At 40.8% G+C, this 19,587-nt stretch overlaps 1 protein-coding gene and 1 long non-coding RNA gene across 4 annotated transcripts in view; one reads left to right on the top strand and one right to left on the bottom strand.

Moving 5' to 3' along the window:
* The window catches only part of Hdac8 (histone deacetylase 8), a 220,744-nt gene that overhangs the window by 149,572 nt on the left and 51,585 nt on the right, over positions 1-19,587 (top strand). The gene's annotated exons all lie outside the window — the stretch shown is intronic.
* Gm32262 overlaps positions 1-19,587 on the bottom strand; it is a 208,974-nt gene that overhangs the window by 149,517 nt on the left and 39,870 nt on the right. The window lies entirely within an intron of this gene.

Raw genomic sequence — 19,587 nt, 5'->3', positions numbered from 1 at the left:
ATGGATGGATGGATGGATGGATGGATGGATGGATGGAATGGAATGGAATGGATGGATGGATGGATGGATGGAATGGATGGATGGATGGATGGATGGAATGGATGGATGGATGGATGGATACTCTACTAGAAAACAGAATACTCAGTCTTACATATACATGGAACATTTTCTAGAATGCACCATAGAGCTAAACCTTAATAATATAGCACAAAAGAATGAAAGGGCCATTGAGATGCCTTAGCAAGTAACTTCCTGCCAAGCTTTTCTGAGATTTATTATACATTAACTTATTTTTATGTTATGCATTATGAGTATTTTGCCTGCATATGTGTGTGTGTGTGTGTGTGTGTGTGTGTGTGTGTGTGTAAACCATGTGCACACACTTGTCCCCAAGCCTTACAACCTGAGTTAACTTTACCCACCACTTGTATTTTATCTCCATGTGTGCACCATGGCACACTCGCACATACACATATGCAAACAATGTATCAGTGAATGAACAGGTTTAATAAAAAATTTTATCGAATCTATTCAAATGACCAACAAGATCATGAAAAGTTGTTAGTGTCAAACCCATATGAGATAGGATGACTGCTATCAAAATAATAACCAGTGAGAGTCAGTGTCTGGGCAGCTGGAATCCTCATAGGCTGCCAATGGTAACACAATATCACAGCTGCTTCAGGACAGACTGGCAGTTCTTCCGAAAGGTAAACCTGTGACTCAGCAATTCCACTCCTAGATATTTACCCAGTGAAAACATGAGGACACCAAGAAAACAAGACCCTCAAGATCAACATGAGCAAAGCTCACATGAACTCCCAGAGACTGCAGCAGCAAGCACAGGACCAACACAGGTCCACAGCAGGTCCTCTGCACGTATACTATGGCTTACGGTTTAGAGTTTTTATGGATTCTTGGGCGGTTCTGATTCTTGTGCCTTCTCCTGGACCCTTTTCCTTCTGTTGATTTGTATATTCTAACTCTGAACTAATAGTTTTGCTTTTTCTTGCTAAATGTTATTTTGTCATATATTCTAAAATTAATGAGGGAATGAATGAAAACCTAGCCATAAGGGTAAAGGTTAGGAGAGGGAAAACCTTTTGTTTCCAATAGAGTAACACTGGATATGTCAACCACTCCAGGACAGGCCTCATGTTCAGGAGTAGTTGACCAGCATATAATGAACGGACTCCACAGTGTGTGTTTGTGTGTGTGTGTGTGTGTACATGCACACGAGTACTCACTTTTATTTGGTCACTGTTTGGTGGGTTATGTATTTAGTTTTTTATCCGTAGCAGGGCACAGTTTATTTTGTTTTCCTAGGTTTTGTTGTTGTAGTTTTGTTTATTGAGAAAAAAACTTGGGTGGATAGGGAAGGAGAGAGGATCTGGAAGGATTTGGGGGAGGGGAAGAATACAATCAAAATGAAATAAAATTTAATTTAATTTAATTTTGTTTTAAATAATAAAAAAATAGAAAACATGTCCACACAAAAACTTGTACACAAATGTTCACAGCAGCACTATTCATGTTAATTTGAAAGTAGAGATAATTCAAATGTCAGAGATGGTCAGCATATCAATAAAATGTGGGGACTGGAGACATGGCTCAGTGGTTAAGAGCACTGACTGCTCTTCCAAAGGTCCTGAGTTCAAATCCCAGCAACCATATGGTGGCTCACAACCATCTGTAATGGGATCTGACACCTTCTTCTGGGGTGTCTAAAGACAGCTACAGTGTACTCACATACATAAAATAAATAAATCTTTTAAAATGTGGTATTTTATATTTATACAATGGAGAATTATGGAATGGTAATAAAGAATAATGGAGCACAGCACGCAAAGGCCACATTCTTTAGCAACAGGAGATTAAGATGTGCCTAAAGCCACTTGGTGTGGAGAAAGAAACAATCAAGAATGACTGTTAATGACTACTGCTTTCCTTTAGAGGAAACCGAAATATTCTCTAATTAGGTTCTGATGGTGTTCACCTAACTCTGTAAATACACTAAAAGGCTGGATGGATGAGTTTTATGGTGTGTAGATTATATCTTACTAAAATCACTTTTAAAACATTGTGGTGGCTTGAACTCGGACTGCAGGAGTACACTGTGAGAAGCACATGTATATTTCAAAGGTAGGATGAGTAGGTTTCTCTAACATATTGTGTGTGGGCTGAGGGAAGGCAAGGACTCAAAGATTTTTTTTCTGAGTAACTGGAATTACGGAGTCAGAAACTGAGAGAAGACTGTGGGAAGCATAGTTTCAAATGATAAGTTAAAGAGTCCAGCTTGGGCATGTTGAGCTGGAGATGTCAAGTTGGTAGAAGGGAAAAATACAGCTCTCTAGCTATTTCCTGACGGTGAGTTGGACTAGCATTGTAAAACTGGGAGTTAATATATGGGTAAATTTTAAAACTATGAGATAAATAAAATCACCAAGGGGGGTGGTGTATAGCTGGAGAAGAGGAGATGTCTAGAAACTGAGCTCTGAGATAGTCCCAAGTCAAAATGTTGGAGGAGAAATAAGAACTAGCAAAGAAGACAGAAAGAACTGAAAACAGACACAAAGAGGGAAAATCAAGAGTATGCAGTTCTAGAAGCCAGGTGACAAATGTGTTTCAAAGAGGAGGTTGTGCTCAACTGTGTCACGTGCTGCTGGGAAAATCAAGCAAGATAAGAACTGAAAATTGACAGTTGCACTAAGCAACAGAGAGTCACGGAGGCCTGGAGGAATGTTACTAGAGCTAAATGGAAAAGTCGGATTGATACACATTTCAGAAAGAATGCAAGGAGATCAGTGTCATGTCTATACAGCAGCAGCAAGAATCAAAAATGCAATTAAAACTACGACAGCAGTAAAAATAGAAGGTGTCAAGAATAAATCAAACAAAATATGTGCCAGAGATCCATTGTGGAGGAAATTATAAAACTTTATCAAGATAAAGAGCCGTGTCCTGTTCAGAGGTAGGGAGACTCAATATTGTAAAGCTATCCTTTACAATCAATAGATAGTCTAAAGCAATCAATATAGCCATTGTAATTCCTATCAAAAATCTTACAGGGCCTTTCATGGAATTTGATGAGTTGCTTCTAAATTTTATATAGGTATGCAAAGAAAAGCCAGGGCATTCTTGAAGAGCAGTAAGATAGGACTTCCTCTATCAGATATTACATGTTACCATACCGCTCTAGTACTTAAAACAGTGGGGTGGGGTGAGGGTAGCTTGTGGGGGACGGGTGCCTCAGTGCAGCTGGTCATATTTGGTAGATGTGTGCACGGCAGTGGTAGGTTTACAGCTACATATTTTAGACTCCATAATTTACATGTATGTTAAGTGTTTAGGTATAGAAAATTACATACAAATATGATTTAGGTATATGAGGCATTTGTACATATCAATTATATCTTAAAATGAGAACTTGAGAGGAATTCTTTTCTTCTAAGAACTTTCAGATTGGAACCTGTAAAAACTATGATGAAAACATTTCAAATCTGCTCCTCTGGCAATTTCCAAGTACACAGCGGGCCAGTGTTAAGTTCATCGTGATCCTTCCTCCTCCTACCTGACACGCATGCCCTTTGACTAATATCTCCTCACCCTCTCCCAACCCAGAAGATATGTTCTTTAGCTTGGTTTCATCGCTTTTTAATAATGTATATGTGAAAACACCACCTCATACACTAGAAATATATACAATTGCATGGGGCAGGGAGTGAGGGCAGGTTGTTGGAGATGGAACCTAGGCCTCCATGAATGCTAGCCAAATTTCTTACTAGTGAGCCCGACCTGCAGCCATTGTTACAGCTTTTGTTGAAATTAAGGTTTTATAAAGAAAGGTTTTAAAGAGTAAAAAAACAGACTTGTAAGCAGTAGTGGACTTCCACAGCAGCTGTGTTGGTCTGGGTGCATGGCTCTCCTATTTCCCTCCTACTGCCTGTAAAAGAGGGCAGATTTCAGGAAGCTCAGTAGTACAGGAATAATCATGCCCTGTGTAGTGGCCAAGGATGTACTCAGGCACTGAGCTTCCCAGTGTTGTCATAGAAGAGCGAAATTGGACAGACTCTGACATGCTGGGTAGCTTTAGAGGTCTCTAAAGGTACAGGGCTGGAGGATGGGCAGAAACTTGAGGCGTAAAGCACCAGAGAGGTGGTTTTGTTTTGTTTTCTAATGGAATTTTCCACCAGCTCATGTGACCCAAGACAACATCCAATTCTTCCAGAGTTCTCTTCGGGGTTTAACTAGGATACACTTTGTAGTCCCTTCCAGCCTAAACAGACAAAAATTCTAAGTCTACCTGAGGGGAAAACAGCTTGCACATTTCCCCTCCTGGTCTCCAGGTTGGTGAGTAATTAACCTCCTCTCTATTGATTAGAGCTCTTCTAAGTATTGCTGAGTTGGCTCTCTAGAAGTGTAGAAAAACAAAGCCACGCGTATCTCCAAATGGCCATCCTTTAATCAGGAACTCCCATTTTCATATTTAGTTTTGAGACTATAAATAGAAGTGTAAGTGAAACTGTCCTACAGACCAATGCAGCCTGTCCTCACCCTCCATGCTGCCTGTGACAAGTGGCTTCTGGGCACTGTACAGAACCCTCCTGTGTGGTGTTCCTTCTGTGTACGTTTCCAGAAAGGAGCACCTGCAAACATCTTTACAGATGTGTCTGCCCATCTGACTTCGCTTATCTTTACATTTTTTTCCCTCTGTTTCATGGCAAGCAAACACAGCAATGACCAAAAGAGACCTCTATGTGTACAAACTGAGCTTGGTCATTGAGAGATGCACTAACAGCGATGCTAAAGAGACAGCTGGATAGATGAGTAGCGTAGCACTAGGCATCATTTGTGCCAGCTGCTTCTCGTTTTTCTTCCTTTCCAATTTGGGACTGCCCTCCCTCTGCCAGGGATGCTGAGCTGTGTAACTGCTCAGAGCCCCTGGATTGTTAGACAGTGAGCAGGGCCAGGGTGAACTGACTTCCTCATGTCAAAGCTCCCCTTGGACATAAGAGGCTCAAGCCTCCACTTTAAAACTGGAGAGGAAATCTGAAAAGTGCAGACCACTTTCATCACTTGCAGCCCCATCTTCATCCTCTCCTTGGAAATTGACTAGTGTTCTTTAAAGCAGCTTTTGCTTTTCACCCTTGAACTCCGCTTGCTTTGTTTCCTCAGCAGCACTTTTGAGGAACTAATTTATGAAGGCTACAGGGACTATGTGTTACTCTGGGTGACTCACTGGCCTATAGTCGATGCTGGGGAGCGTCTTAGAGATGAACAAAAACTGCCAAGGGTGGCTTCGGTCCAGCACCCAAATGTTCACATCATCTTCCCTGCCCCCTTTTCCATTTTAGGGTGAAAGTACTCAGGGACAAGAGGGGGAAGGGATTTATGGGAATAAATAAGATACTGTCTCACAGCCAAAGCAACATTCAGATTCTCAGCTGGCAGAGGAATTCCTGAGCCTGATCTGTAGTGAAAGCATGAGCAATCTGCTAAATGGAATGCAAAGAGAACCCAACTTAATCTCCAATCCAGACCATCTACAAGGAGTCTCTCTCGGGCAGCCAGTACTATTCCTGGAAGGCACAGCACTCGCTCACCCCAGTGGCCCCGCCCTGGCGTGAGAAACCCGGAGCTCTGCCAGTGCCAACTCAGGCTCTTATTTCTGCTGTCCAGTTGCTTTGGTGAAATAGGAGTGAACACTGCCTATCCATGAAAGGGCAACTCTGAAAGCGATTTATAAACTGTAAAGTACCAGGGAACGTCAGGTGGCCCTGTCACTCATGCATTTCTGTTCTATACTGCACTCCTTCAGTTGTCTTTCCTCATTATGGGACAAAAACCACAGAATTTTGTGGTAAGAGGTCAGGCCCTGCATATAATCAATCATGCACAAGCCCTACAACATAGAAGCATAATCGGCCTTAATTCTGTGTTTTCCCGTCGACACATGGAGAGCATTTGCCAGTCAGCGACCTCACAAAGACGTCACAGAATGGTCAAGAAATGACCCCAGAAAAGCTCTTGTTGGGGGAAAGCCGTAAAGCCTTTTGAAGGGAAAACTTTCAATTCCAAAGGGCGATTATTATTTCTTCATTGAAGTAAAAACCCTTGTGTTTATCCAGCCTTTGATTCTGATGTCAAATGTCCGATGACTCCTCAAACTCTGCTCCAAAAGAAAGAGAAGGCAGTCATGCTGGGGTCGCTGTAGCTAGTGGTGGGCTCTGCCCAAAGTGACTGGCCGGGGAGATCAAAGAGCTGAGCCTCTGTGCTTTGCAGGGTGGGTCACCCTGGGGCTGTATGAAAGAGCTTCCATCTCTGGCTCGCACCTCACCCTGGCTGCACATTTAGTAAATAAAGGAACTTGACGTTTATGTTAAATAGAAAATTAAGATCTTCATCATTTTATTCGTCCCTCTGCCCATTGTTTATTTTGAATGTATATTTAATAGCACTTTCCAGAGCAGAGCAAGACAAAGAGGGCTGTGATACCAAGCCAGGCAGGCAGGGAGTAGGCATTCCATTCCTTTCCTCCCGAGCCTCCTTTTCCCAGAGCCCATCCAGCTGACAGGTGCCAGAAGGGAAGAAATGTTAGTAAATGTTAGTTTCCAGCTCCAAAGAAGCTGTCACAAAAGGGAGACAGAACAAGAAAGCTCATAAAATCCTTCAACTGAGGGATGTAGCGAGACCTATCTAATTACACGAGATTAGAAACGGTTTAACTTGTTGAGAATGTGCTACATGTGGAATGAAAGAAAATGACACCTCCAGCGCCCTGTAATGATACTGTATTGGGAGGGAAGCACAAAGGGTTTGTTCACGCTATCAGTAACACCAGTTTTTCTCATCCAAACAGTTTAGCCACATCTGGTTTTAATATGGTGGTCTAAGTGAAGTCAGTTAACTTTTCACCCACTGCTCTGGCCCTCCTTTTGCTTCCTTCGAATACAGTTCCATTTGTATTGGCATTGTCCTCTCGCCCATGCCTCTGCAAGCTGACCAAGGCAGGCGGGGGGCGGGGGGGAGTGGGGAGATTATGCTCAGAAACTGTGCTTATCTCTGGACTCTGGAGGGTTTTACTGTTCAAATAGCATGTTGTTTTGGAAGCAAGGCCTAGTCTTTGTTTCAGCTAAACTCAACAGAATTTAGATGTGTCCTTCTACCTAATTCATTAAGCTACCAATACTAAATAAGAACTCCCTCAGTTGTTTGTGAGTTGTGAAACATCTTAGTTTGGTTTGGTTTTTTTAACAGAAAGGCAAAGATCACCCTGATTACTTTTTTATGTCGTGTCAGGAATCAAACCCGGGGCTTTGTACTTGCTGAGCAAGCACACCACCACTGAACTGGACCCCCGCCCCTCATCTCAGGTACTCCCAACTAGAATGTTTTGGGAAGTCTGGCACCCATCTAATGGGTCTCTGGCAAATATAGAATTGATTAGGCATTGTTGTGCCTGTGTTGGAGGAAAAGGACCTTTGGTGACTGTACCCCAAGGGGGCAACAAGATGGGCATATTTCTTATAAAAGCAGAACTTTCAAGCTATAAAATGCATTCCAGTAGACATCCATTTATATTGTATACAAACCGCTAGAAAGGGGGGTTTAATTCCCCACATTCTAAAATCAGTAGACTTTTATAAATGGCTATGATGAAAGGCCATGATTCAAAAATTATTTAGTCCTAAGATACTAAATAATATTTACAGATTTTGCCATATTTAAATTTTTACCACATAGCACCTTCATGTGCAGCAAATTCAAAACCCTAAGCTGTTAGGAGCTATCCAGTCTAAAGACAAGGCACAATTAAAATTGTATTCCACTTGGTTCTTCTTAGGGCCTTTTGCTGTGTTCTGAGCCTTGCTGGAATGCCGATGGTGGTTGGAAAAGGAGTGTAAAATGACAGCCAGGTCCTCTGAAAGTTATCAAATCTTTCAGGTCACTTCTGGTATATTCTTTCTTACCTGAAAGTAATAGACAAGGCACTTCCGAAGCAAATTTCTTACCCAAAGAAGCCACTATCAGTGAAGTACTTTATGCCCTCTGGTAGGGCAGAAGGGGTGATACTTTTAGGCACATGTAACAGTTTGTATCTGGAATATTGCAAAGACATTCATATAAGGCTGGTGCCTACTGCTGTGGTACCATATAGAAGGACTAGCCAGAAGTCTTGTGTGTAGCCTTAACTTAAGAGAAATGGCATATTTACTACATTCAAAGCCAGCAGCCTTTACTGAACATATACTATGTGCAAGGTCTCGTTAGGTTACTCTGGCATGCTCTGTAACATATTAATAGATGTCTTTTGCATGTTGACTGGACAGCTTCAGCAATCATTTACAGATTACTGTCACTCACAGGCATTGTGTTGGGGATCCCAAGATAAGTCAGAGGTTTGCCCTTACCTATAGACTCTAGCTCAGAGTAAAGCGCAAGGAACCATAGGCAGTATGTGAATAGAGAATCCATGCAAAGAGCTCTGTGTTTAGAAGGGAATAATTAATTTTCTTAGAGGAGTGTCAGAAGGGTTTCACAGAGAAGATGTTATTTGAACTCTATCTGAAAAGGGTAGGTAGGATTTCAAGAGGCAGACAGGAGAAAAGGAAAGGAATTCCAAGCCAGTGGAACAGTGTGGGCAAATACTTATTAAACTATGCAGCTCTTTTTATCATCACTGGGAGAAGGCAAATATAAGTTGCACTAGTGTCAAGTTTGGATTTGCTTGTCATGATTACATTGTCATTTTAAAATACACGACATGATATTTTAAGGCAATGACAAGAAAAGGCCTGGTGGATTTGAAAGTTCTCCTTATTAAGCTGTGATGCTTATCTAGTGGCTTGCACATAGCAGGCCCTCAATAAATGCTCGCTGAATGATGAGACCCATATCTCTTTCCATTTATAAATTACTGCTCTGTCACGGATCGGCTTACAAAGCCAGACTTCCGCCTGGGAGTTAGGAACTGGTGTTCACAGTTCTGCTCTCTGTCACCTCTGCCTTCCCTGCTTTCAAGAAGAGTGAGTGGCACCGGAGCCTAGCTGTGCTTGTAAGAAGCAGGGGAAACAGCCCTTGCTTTCGCTCCTCACTGACACTTTCTATGTGGAGGGCTTGGGGATGCTTGAATTCTAAAAACAAAATGCCATTGAAGTGGGCCAGTCCTAGTGTGGGTGACATAAAGCTTGGTGTCCTAAGAATGTCAGTCATCTTAGCTAATATGGATAAGGAGTGCTCACATTTTAAGTTTTATAATAGAATCTAAATATGATTGATCAAACATTTTATATGGCAATAATAAAGATATGAGTTGTCTCCACTGAACAGCCTTGACAGTGAAATGCAGTAATGCTTAGCCTCTTTTTAAGAAGAAGAAGATAAATTTTTATTATTTTTATAAATTATGCAATAACCTTTAGAGAAGTAATAAATTTTTTGCCTTGAAAATCACCAGGGAATAGATGACAGAGAATGTAGTTTAACATAAACCATTTGCAAATTATATGCAGGTCCACTTGTAACCCTTTTATTGGGTGTCTGAATTGACTCTTTGGGAAAATTCCTATCAGAGAATCTTAACATTGCAGACTCTGAAATGTATCAAAAATGTACTTCTTCAGTTTTAACCCTTAGCAGCTATGTGGCTGGCGCTTTCAGGTCTAATCTCTATAGCTACACCTTTCTAGTGGCCACAATACCAGGCCATAGACTATAAGTTTTTCAGCCCTGGAGATGCACTGAGTAAGTTCATCCCACAAAGTCATTGGGTGCCTTCTGGAGCTGGCATGGTGCAGATTGCTAAATATGTAGCAATAAATAGTGATATATATCCCTGCCCTCTATTGCACCCTTAGCCCAGTGAAATAGTGTGTTGTCTCTTGGGTCAATGTCCCCTCCAAAAAGCTGCTTCCAGTTGGCCTTTCTTTGCTTAAGCATTAAGGCATTAGCTTCCTGTTTTCCCAAAGAAAGGCAAGAACTTTTGTCCCTGGTGCATGGTGTCATCCTTTTAAGTTTCATATAGGGGGCTGGAAAGATGGCTCAGCAGTTAAGAGCACTGGTTGCTCTTCCAGAGGTCCTGAGTTCAGTTCCCAGCAACCACATGGTGGCTCACCACCATCTGTAATGAGATCTGATGCCCTCTTCTGATGTATCTAAGGACAGCTACAATGTACTTGTATACCTTCCTAATACTGCAACCCTTTAATATAGTTCCTTATGTTGGGGTGACACCCCCACCCAACCAAAAAATTATCTTCATTCCTACTTCATAACTATAATTTTGCTACTGTTATGAATCATAATATAAATACTTTTGGAGATGGACCGGTCATGAGCCACGGGTTGAGAACCACTGTTCTAGATGCTAAGTTTTATACTCTTTGGGGGATTGTGGCATGGCACAAAGAACATGGGGTTTTGTAACGCTGAATCATTTGGGGCTCTTTAACAAGCAACATGAACCTTGGGTCGTTTCTCCAGACTCCCAGAAGCTTACTTTCCTCATTCTAAAATCAGTGCTCCTCAAAGCCACTTGGCGGGGTGGTTATGATAAGTGCGCGCAGTGGGTAGAAAGCACTTCATGCCAAGTCAGTGATGGCAACCAGGCTTAGGAAGTAAGACATCTAGATTTTGAGCCCAGGTCCTTCTGAATGAAAACTGTCTAGGTAGAGGTTCTCTGCTTCCTTATAACGGCTCTGAAAGTCCTGGATTCCATTCTGTCTTAGCTAAGACTCTATAATAGAAGGGCTGAAGAAACAACACAGCTGAAGAAATAAATGGATAGAAAGAAAGAAATATGCTAATGTGTTTAGGGACACTTAGGACATCTGTGACGGCTAGCACCAATTCCAGTCCCACAACCCTTTCCTCACTGTGAACACTCAGCATATCCCCTGTGAGGTTACATCTAGTTCTTCTGGAGCATTTGCTGCCCACCACTGTGGCCTCCACATAGGTGCTTCTTGAGGGAGCTTATGGCTGAGTAGAAAAGCAGAGGCTGCATCAGACAACCAGTTAGGGGAATGGCACAACATAGTGCATAAACAGCTATCCATAATGGAGCTAAAACTAAGTGTATTATCACCGGCTATCAAAACTAAATCCCATAAGATGCAAAACCATAAACAACAGGGATTTGTTTTCTCACAGTTCTGGGGACTGGGAGACGAAAGTGAAGGTGCTGGCATAGTCAGCTTGTTCGATAGCTCTGAGACAGCTGCCTTAGCAGCATGTGTTCCCATGGCCTTTCCTCAGTACTATGTGGTCTCTTTTCATATATAGACACTCTTGTTTGTTTGTTTGTTTGTTGTTGTTGTTTTGGTTTGGTTTGGTTTGTGGGGGTTTTTGGTTTGGGTTTTTTAAAAAAACAGGGTTTTACTATATATATGACCATGCTGGCACTGAATTCACAAACCCACCTGCCATTGCCTCTTAAATGCTGGGATTAAAGGTGTCTGGCATTCTCAGATCATGCACCCTTTATTAACCTCATTAGCCCTCCTTACTTTCTTGCTCTAAATATAGACAGAAAGGAATTAGGTCTCACCATGTCAGTTCAGCAGTCAGGTACATGAGGATAGAAATACCAGGGTTTACATATGTATACATACAACACATACCCAAAACTCACAGGTTCAAAAATATTTCCGAAAAACACATCCTCTATATTTGTACACTATGTTTTTCCTGCTATACTACCCTATGTGTACCCTGAACCTCAGTTCCAGACATGCCTTTAACCAAGACAATTCCTTCTGGGAACAGCCTTCTTTGCACTTGGTTGCTCAGTGAAATTCTACTCTTCCTTCCCTTTAGGCTCCGATTTCCATGTCCTCTGTAATATCCTTCCTGGACACCCAGCAAGTCAGTAGTTGATCACACTTTTCTCGGAGATCTTACAGTTACTGACACAAAAAGAGACCTTGTCCTGTTGCCATGGAATTCACATACTTATGTTTCTCCACAGTCATAGATGGAAAGACAGAAATTGTCTGACACTTCCCTCCATCCCCAGGGTGAGAACAAGGAGGTTCCCCAGAGCATGGTGCCTCACAAGCATCATGGAGAATGCCTGGCATTCTTGAGGGCATCTTAAATACATTTAATCCTCTAGATCCTCATAGCAACTGTTATTATCCCCATTTCACAGATGGCTTGCCCAAGTTGACAACGTGAATAATTGGCAGAGCCAGGATTCAGACTGGAAGAGCAGCCAGTGTTCTTAACTGCTGGGCCACCTTTCCTGCCTCTGGTGTTGTTTTTAATATCTATCCATATCGATCTATTTCTGTTTGTTCCACTGCTTGGTAATCTCTCATTAGTTAAGTCTGTTCTGTGTTTTAGTTTTCTCTTCGCATCTTTATGGACCTTTGGACTGGTCCTGATTTTTGCCAGTACAGTCTGTCACAGTAAGCATTCGTCTTTGTGCATTTCTGAAGAGCACAGGTTTGCTAATGAATTGTAGAGGATTTATCTATGTCTTTCCTGTTTTGCTAGAATCAAAACATTGCCAGGGGCAAGGGTATAGAGTGTATAAGAGCAGGATTTGATATATCCAATTCAAATCCCTAGAGTGTTAGGACTCTGAAAACTTGTTTTGCCTTGTTTTCCCCACCTGTAAAATCAGAGGAGAAATAAATGCCTAATAAGGTCAATTTGTGAATTTAATGGGATGAAATATATGAGTTAGTATCCTAAATATGTTAAGATAGATAGATAGATAGATAGATAGATAGATAGATAGATAGATAGATAGATATAATGTCTCACTATGTAGCCTTGGCTAACACAGAACTCACAGCTCACTCTGTAGTCCAAGCTGGTCTCAAACTTACAGCCATCCACCTGCCTCTGCCTCCCAAGTATGGAGATTAAAGATGCACACTACCATGACTCGCCTATTATTCTTTTTCACTATATTTTATTGCACAGTTCTCCCAGAAATGTGAAAATAGGCCGTATGTAAAATACATATGTATAAATAGGGGAAAAAAAAAAAAAACATGAGCACAGTCACCAAAATGCTAACCACTGTTTGAAATGTAAATGATCATTTTTCCTTTGTGTTTTTCAAATATTTTCCCAGTTCTCTACGAATAGAATGTATTACTTTTATAATTAGAAAACAAGAGTAATAAGTATAATTTTTAATAAAAAGAAAATAAAGAAACAGATTTTTTAAAAGCAAAAAATAATGAATTTCCCTTCTGGTGATCAGGGACACAGCAAGAATAGTAAGAGGTTATTACAGCGCATTATAGAAGTTTAAAAACAGCCTGCATGCTTGTTCACTAGGAGAGAATTGATTAAATCAAATACATTGTGAAGGGATCTCCAAGATAATGTGCTGAAATGAAAAAGGCAAACACAGGCTGCTGTAATAGAGCATGTTACAATATTGTGTTAAAATGTTATCTTTCTGCTTGCATATACAGGCTATTTCTCCAAACAGGGTAGGGAGAGAGCTGCTAAAAAGAATTGGGTATCTAGGACATAGCAGACTCATAGTCTCTTACTAAATATCATTTTCTTCTATGGAATTTTTTTACTTACATGACTATTTTAAATGAAGTAATTTTAAAGAATCTTATGCTAAAAAAAATAATGGCCTTTTTATGACTGTCAATAGCTCCACAGTAATTAATCCGGCTACTGAAGCCAGGAGAGGCAGGCTGACTTGGGGGCCCTGACTCCCCCTGGCATCTGGCCCTTGAGCCTGTGCTTGTCTCAGTTCTGCTGACCCCAGTCCCAGTGCAAGAATGACTCACATGGACCAGGCCCAGGAGGGTGGAAAGTGATTCTAGGGGAGTATAATAACCCAAGTGGGGAAGTACATGTGGGTGTCCTTCTGTGCAACTGAAAACAATCGATCATCTGAAGACAGGTAGGTGGAGGGTGAGAAGCCAGCCTTGGATGAGTCAGGCTAAGGAGCTTAGCCCCTGCTGTCAAAGATGTGCTGTCACTAAGAGGTTTACTGGAGGAGAATGGCAAGCTCTTATTTGTAGTTTTGAGCGTTTCCTAGGCTGCAGCATAAGGATGAATTGGAGAGGGAGGGACTAAAGACGGGAAGAGTTCCTCCAATGCCGTGAGTAGATGATGGCCTCAATCAAAAATGTGAGCTGGGATTTGAGGTCAGGTCTGCCTAGCTCCAAAGATCAAATGTTATTGCTCTGTCCAACACACTGTCTGAAAAAATGAACAATGGGTCTCCTGTGTACAGCTTTCCCCACAGTAATACTAGAAGTATTACCAGCAGATATGTGTCTTCATCTGCACTGAGATAAAATGCCACCTCCTAAGAAAGCCTATGGATTCACAGACATGATGCCATTTTAAGGCAGAAACCCCAAAGTATAGGCTCTTTCTTTTCTGCGTGGTTATTTTTGTCAAGAATTCTTGCTTGCAACACCTTGGCAAAGGAAAAGATTTGCATCGTTCCTTGCTCTTTAAATATTTATCGCTAGTATAAATTACCCAGTAGACTTTTTACTTTAAATATTCAAACATTTAGAAAACGATATGATCTATGAATTCCCAGTTTCAGAAAAGATTTGGAATATGAGTAATGCAAACATTATAATTCCTACCTTTCAACCTGGGAGGATCCAACAGGCAATTCGTGTGTCAAGAATGTATCAGAGGCAATGTTGAGAGCATTGCATTCATAAGCTTCTAGTAGAAAGAGCATAGTTTACTCACGCTGTTTTCACCAGTAGCTACTCACAAATGGATGAACAGGTAGAGTGCAAAAGATATTGCAGTATTCCAGCTAGACTTTTCTGGTCCTGTGACATTCCTATTACCAGCTTGCGTGCGTCTTTCCCTTCTTTCTCCTGTAAGGAACATCCAGAATAGCAAAGCTGAGGGGATTCTTCTATAAGTATGTTTTTAGGGAAAGAGATTTTTTTAAAAAAAAATTATTTAATAACCCTTTGGCTGTGTTGGGAAGGAGTGCAGGACTAGGATTGGAGCCGTGTGCTTGCTAGGCAAGCACTAGGTCGCTAATCTACACCCCCTCCTTTAGTTGTTTTTAACAGTATGTATTAAAATACAATTCTTGTTCCATACAAGCAAATCATTGAAAAGGTGAAATCACAAGGCATAGTGGTACACACCTCTAGTTCCAGCATTCAGGAGGATAAGGTAAGAGACTCATGAAGCTAGCTTGGGTTACAAAGCAAGTTCAAGGCCTGCCTAGAGTATAGAATGAGACCCTATATTGGGGCTGAGAAGAGAGAGAAACAGAATTTTCGACACAAAAGTTTCCTAACCATTCCCACTACCTAATTTCAGTCCATTGCCCCCTAAAAGAAATTCCAACCCCTCTAGCACCTGAGCTCCTCTCATCCAACTAGTCTGTAAGCTGCCTCTCTAAACCTGTCTCTTCTGGACATTTACTATGAATGGAGCTTCACAATGGTCTGTTATTGTTATTCACAATGGTCTGTTACTGGTCACTTTTGCTTAACATGTGTGTGTGTGTGTGTGTGTGTGTGTAAGAGAGAGAGAGAGAGAGAGAGAGAGAGAGAGAGAGAGAGAGAGAGAGAGAGAGAGAAGGGGGAGATCTGTGTTCATTCTTTTTATTACTATATAGGAGCTTTTTGAACCAGTGTTCATGGTTTAGGTTATATATATATATGTTTTGTATATTTTGGACAACTAAAGGAACTCATCTGAAACTGGGGAGAAGCCAGCATGAATACAACCCAGAATGAATGATATTGTAGCCATCCTCATCTTTGGCACTCATATAATTACCCTGAGCCAAAGAACTGTCTTAATAGAATGCAAGCCCGGGTTGTGTTCTGTGACCTTCTGCTGGCACTAGTGTCATCTAGAAGAGCTCGCGGGTGCTGGCATAAGTGGTCAAGGCAAGTGCCTCACAGCTCGTGTCTCTGGCTCAGGCAGAGCTTGGGTGTAATTCCTCATCTTCAGACGTCTGAGAAAAGTATGTCGGGGATCTCTTGGTTCCATTTGTTCGGTTTGCCAGTGGGCAGAGCACACCACACTGTGCAGACAGGTTAGACAGTTTATTGTAGGCTGGTGAAAGCAGATTAAAAAACCATCAGCTTGGTGGGAACCTTGCTAAGAATCCAATCCAAATGTCAGATGAAATATTTACACAGCCAGGAGATAAACCAAGGGAAACAGTGTGCCCTTTGTGTGTGCCTCTGAGTGTTGCAGGCACACATAGAGCCGCTGACCATTTGTCAACTTCCAAGATTTATTCTGCTGCTTCTGGCAAGGGGCAGCCTAATGATTTAATAGCTTGTCAACACCTACACAGAGAAACAAGGACTGGCACTTCCTCATTTCTTATTTTCTTTGCTTTAAATAGGAATTCCTATTCTAAGTCATTGGAACCTGGAAATCAGACTGTCAGGTTTCCCTTAACTTGAGTGCACAGTTCCTGAATCTGAGCATGATGAATGCTATAACTTTCCTGTTATACAAACACAGGGTCGGTACCCTTTTAGAACAGCCATTGAGTTCATGTCCTAAAAGCTTGAGTGTTTGCTTCAGACCGTTGCCATGAGCCAGTTTCAAATGGAGTGCAACTATTTTGTTTCTGTCCCGTGAACCTCTTGAGTTGAAAGCTGATTGATCTAAGTCTAGTGCCTGGTTGCCTCATTTACATCTGAGATGGACCACTATGTAAAGAATTTTAGTGGGGAAGGGGACTAGATTTCATACACAGGATAGTGTTCTCTAGGCATCCTTGAACAAATGGAAGTTCCCTGAAAGCAGGGACCTTGTGGCTCTTTAGATCAGCAGATCCCACAGTGTCTAGTTCAGCATCTGGCCCACTGTCACTTTAGTTCATGTTCTAACAGTTCAGCAATGCTCTATGAAGAGAATGTCAAATTAACCAAAGACTTACATATTCAAACAGTACCTTAGGTGCCCTTGGCCTTTATCCCCAAAACAAACTGTATGTCTCAATATATCTGTGCTTTTAATATACAACCCATTGACTTGTTTAATGCAAATTCTGATTTATTAAAGTTGGAACCTGAGATGGCATGCACAGGTTGGTAGATGGTAGACCACTGATTTAATATCACTGGTCTAGAGACCATATTTTGAATGTCAAAGGTCTAGAGATATGCTATCCAATATTCTCACTACAAGGCACTGCAGATGTTAAGCATTTGATATATGCCTAATGCACTTCAGATTTCAAAGCCTTAGTAAAAATATCAAATACTCTATTTGTCATTTGTCACAGCATATGGTAAACTGATAGTATTTTATTGTACTAAATAAGATATATTCTTGGTTAGGGGTGGTAGCATATGTCTTTAATCCCAGCATTTGGGAGGCAAAGACAGGAGAATACCTGAGTTCAAGGCCAACCTGATCTACTTAGCAAGTTCCAGGCCAGCTACCTACATGGTGTGAGACCACTCTCGCACAAAAAGATATAGTCTTAAAACTAATTGCACTTGTTTATTTTTATTGTTAATGTGGTTACCCAGTGCACTTTGATTACATATGTAGTTCACATTCTAATCCTGTGGAAGAGCTGGTGATGCACCTTAGTTTGGTAAAATGCTTGTTGTCTTACATACATGAGGCTTGGGATTGATTAACATCACCACATAAATGAGGCATCATGGCATGTGCCTATAATCACAGCACTCAGAAAGTAGAGGCAGGAGGATCACAAGTTCGAGACCATCTTCAGCTACATATCAAGATGCAGGTCAGCCTGGGTTATATGAGACCTTGTCTCAAAAAAATAAATTGTAAATAATTGTAAATAAACAGCACTGGCAGGAGTCAACATACACAGAACATATCACAAAAATAAGAATTTTTCTATTGCAACTACTTACCTCCAATGCTATAGCACAAAAGCAGTTGTAGAATGTATGTATATGAATTATGGTTGTATTCCAATAAAACTTTAATTACAAAAACAGGTAGAGGCTAGGTGTGTTTGCAAGTTCCATAGTCCCAGCACATGGGAGGCTGAAGCAAGGAATATCTTATGTCCAGGAGTTCTAGACTAGCATGAAGAACATAGAGTAACTATCTAAAACACAAAGGTGAAGTTGTGGCCTTAAAAACAAACAGCCTACAATCATGGTGAAAACCAATAGCCTTATAACTACCAGAGAGGAAAAATAGAATCAGAACCCCTTTACAGCTTCATTCTCAAATAATTACTTAGCCTTTCTAGGGGTTCCTTCAAAGGCCTCAATTACAAGAATTTCTTTATTAGCCTAACTCAAGAGCACACCAAGTATGAAAATGATTTACTTGTAACATTTGTCAAAACCAATGAGAGGAAGCCTGTGAGATGGATCATCAAGTAGACATTTGCTGCCAAACTTCATGGCTTGAGTTCAAACCCCATGACCCACATGATAGCAAAAGAGAAGCAACTCCCAAAAGTCCTCTGACCTCCACACATGTACAGTAGAAAGCATACACACACATGTACGAATTCTAAATAAAAAGTCTTACTTATCCTAGGAATTTTATATATGTGTGTGTGTACACATATAGCAAGACTGTGTGTGTATGTGTGTGTGTATACATATATATGTATATATATATGTATATATACACACATACATACATACCAAGTTATAACTTTAGTGAATACACAAGAATTATGGCCATAAAAACTGTCCCTATAAACATGCAAACATTTAATTTAGTAGATCAAAACTTTAAATTGAATATGTAAAGATTTATTATTTTATATGTATGTGTATGTACCTAAATATCTGTCTGTGTAGTACATGCATGCAAGTGACTCTTGAGGCCAGAGGAGAGTGTCAGAACCCATGGAACTAGAATTATAGGGAGTTGTGGGTGCTGTGAAATAAACCGAGGTCCTCTGCAAGAACAGCAAGTACACTTAACTTCTGAGCCATCTGTCCAGCCCATAAGTCAGGTATTTAAAATATGAGCAAAAAATTAAAATAAAATATAAGAAACATGTCTTACTAAAAATAAGACTATCACCAGGGACAGAGGTTGCTCTTTTAAATAACCACATAATAGCAATTCCTTAGTCAAACAATTCTATACTCTACTTGTAATCAAAATTCACTAGAATGAGTCAGAGCAATTTTGAGCAGGCAGAAGACGAATCAGCAAACTGGAATGGGTCAGTTTACATTATACAGTCTAAGTAACATAAATTTTAAAAACAAAAACAAAACTAAACAAAACATTAGGGACCCATAGGACAATATCAAGCACTCTAACAAACACACCATGAGAATCTTGGGAGAAAGGAAGAAGACAGGGATAGAAAGAATATTTGGAGGCATAATGACCTAGAAGTCTCCAAAGCTAGTAACACGTGTAGATGCCTGAGAAGCCCAATAAGTCCGAATGCGAACATCTCAGAGATGTCCACAGTAAGACAGGTCGTAAAGTGCCAATGCCAGAGAACTCAAGAGTAAAACTCAGCATATACATGCAGCTCTCAGTAAGATACTGACTTCGGATAACAAACCATGTGTGCCAGAAAGCTCTGAGATGACTTACAGTGCAACAAGCAGAGAAACGCTAATTTTTTTTAATTAGGTGTTTTCTTCAATTACATTTCCAGTGCTATCCCAA

This window comes from Mus musculus, chromosome X, assembly GCF_000001635.26.
Source record: "Mus musculus strain C57BL/6J chromosome X, GRCm38.p6 C57BL/6J".
Lineage (NCBI taxonomy): Eukaryota > Metazoa > Chordata > Mammalia > Rodentia > Muridae > Mus > Mus musculus.
This window is presented reverse-complemented; position numbering and strand designations above follow the sequence as displayed.